Here is a 2,355-nt window from a genome sequence, read left to right on the forward strand (position 1 = left end):
TTAGTTTGGCTAAGATTGTGAGTCCGCTAAACCAACTCAAAGAGTTTGAGAAGTATTGCAATACTATCAAAGTGAATGGTTTTTCTCAAGAGTTTATTTGGCTCAAGTTGTTCCCCTTCTCTCTCATAAATCGAGCTTTAGAATGGTTAGACAAGGAGGTCAACCCAAATTCTCTTAGAACATGGGATGAAGTTACTAAGGAATTCTTGTCTAGGTTTTACCCCCAAAAGAAAATAGCGGAGGCAAGGGCTTTGATCCAAAGTTTCAAGCAAAAACCTAGTGAGAGCTTGTATGAAGCTTGGGAAAGGTATAAGGAATATCAAAGAGAATGTCCCCATCATTGCATCCCAAAATATCAAATCATTCAAATTTTCTATGGAGGGTTGAGTCCTCATGGCAAATAGTGTCTAGATGTGGGAGCCAGAGGCCCAATCATGAACAAAACCGAAGAAGAGGTTGTGGACATTATAGAAGATGTGGTGCGCTATTACATGGATTGGCAGGAAGGAGAAAGAGAGTCTTCAAGCAAGAATGGATCAACGGTTTACTCGGTTGATCACATTAATGCCATCAACAATCTATCCTCTCAAATTGCAAGTTTAGGGAAGGAGATAACAACAATTAAGGCCAAGCTTGAGAGTGCAACTTCCAATGTGCAAGGTCATCCCTCCCACATTTAAGGGAGAGTTACATCTTCTAACTCCACTCCTTTTTCTACTTCTAACAATATGCCTAAAAGTTGTTTGTTTTGTGATAATTGTGGGTCTTATGACCATGATTCTTCTACTTGTTCAAATTGGTTTGAAAATCTTGATGATGGTGAGAATAGTCAATGTGAACATGTGAATTTTGTCTCAAACAATAATAATGGTCAAAGGTTTGATGGACCAAGAAACTTTGGAAATAGAAATTCTCACCAACAAGGTGGATTTGATAACTATAACAATGGTAATTATAGGAACCAAGGAACCAAAAATTTCCAAGGCAACTATAATAACCAAGGCTATGGGAATCAAAACCAAGGCCAAGGTTATGGAAATTAAAGCCAATCTCAAGGCTTTGGTTGCCAAAACCAAAATTTTGGAAACAATCAAAATCGAGGCAATTGGAACAATCAAAATAGGGGAAATTTTCAAAACAATCAAAGGGGACCCCCACCCGGATTTGGTCCAAAGCCTCAAGGTGTTAGGGAAAAATCCTATTCTCAATCGTCCAAGTCCAATATGGAGGAGATAATGAAAATCAAACAAAAATCTTGAACACCTATATGGCGGTGAGCGATAAGAAATTCAATGAGATCATGACACATAACAAAATGCTTGAGAAATAAATCACCCAACTAGCAAACACTTTGAAAGATTGTGCTAGTCTTTCTTAGTTGCCTTCTCAAGGAGTTGATCCCAAGAAACTGGTTTATTCCATTACCACAAGGAGTGGAAGAGTTCTTGAAAAGAGAGTTTCTAGGGATTGTGAGGAGGACAAGGAGAAGAGTGTTTCAAGTGAACACAAAGAGGAATATGTGTCAAGAGATGTGAGAAAAGAAGAGAGCCATGAGAAAAATAAGAGTGATGAGAGAAAGCAAGAGAAGGTGAGAAAACCCGACCTTCCATATCCACAAAAGTTTATGCGGAACAAACTAGATGAACAATTTGAAAGATTTCTTGAAATGTTAAAGGAGGTCTATCTTTCTATCCCTCTTACCGAAGCCATGACCCATATGCCTAGTTATTCCAAGTTCCTTAAGGATATCTTGAGTAACAAAAGAGATTGTAATGAGATAGATTTGGTGGAGCTTGGTAAGTGTTTTAGTGCTTTGATTCACAATGACCTCCCCAAGAAGATGAAAGATTCGGGTAATTTCTCCATTCCTTGCAAAATCAAGAGTAGGTTGTTTGATAATGCTTTATGTGATTTGGGTGCTAGTGTGTGCATAATGCTCTTCTCGGTCTTCAAGAAGCTAAAGCTAGGAGAACTTCTTCCTACCAACATGACTTTGCAATTGGCCAATAGGTCTATCAAGTTTCCCAAGGGAAGAGTTGAGGATGTTCCCCTAAAGGTAGGTGGTTTTACAATCCCCGTTGATTTCATTGTGCTTAAAATAGAAGAAGATTACCACATTCCAATTATCTTAGGGAGACTGTTCCTAGCCACTTCGGGAGCTTTGATTGATCTTAAGGCAGGCCGAATAACCTTGAGTGTTGGTAACAAGAAAGAGAGTTTTGAGCTAAAACCAATGCATGAGTCCTTATCCCTTGTGAAAGGAATCAAGAGTGATGATTCCCTTCGTTCTTGTGATAATGCGTATGTGATTGATTCTTCATCTAACAATGTTCATGATATTTTTGATGATGCGCT

General features: G+C 38.6%; 1 non-coding gene across 1 annotated transcript; it reads right to left on the reverse strand.

The window, feature by feature from the left end:
• Positions 1 to 240: 240 nt before the first annotated feature.
• Positions 241 to 346, reverse strand: LOC145633314 (small nucleolar RNA R71). Its single transcript, XR_014112647.1, has one exon. It is a non-coding gene; the product is annotated as a small nucleolar RNA R71 (small nucleolar RNA).
• Between the last annotated feature and the right edge of the window lie 2,009 nt (positions 347 to 2,355).

Source organism: Chenopodium album, chromosome 5 (assembly GCF_948465745.1).
Source record: "Chenopodium album chromosome 5, dcCheAlbu1.1, whole genome shotgun sequence".
NCBI classification, from domain to species: domain Eukaryota; kingdom Viridiplantae; phylum Streptophyta; class Magnoliopsida; order Caryophyllales; family Amaranthaceae; genus Chenopodium; species Chenopodium album.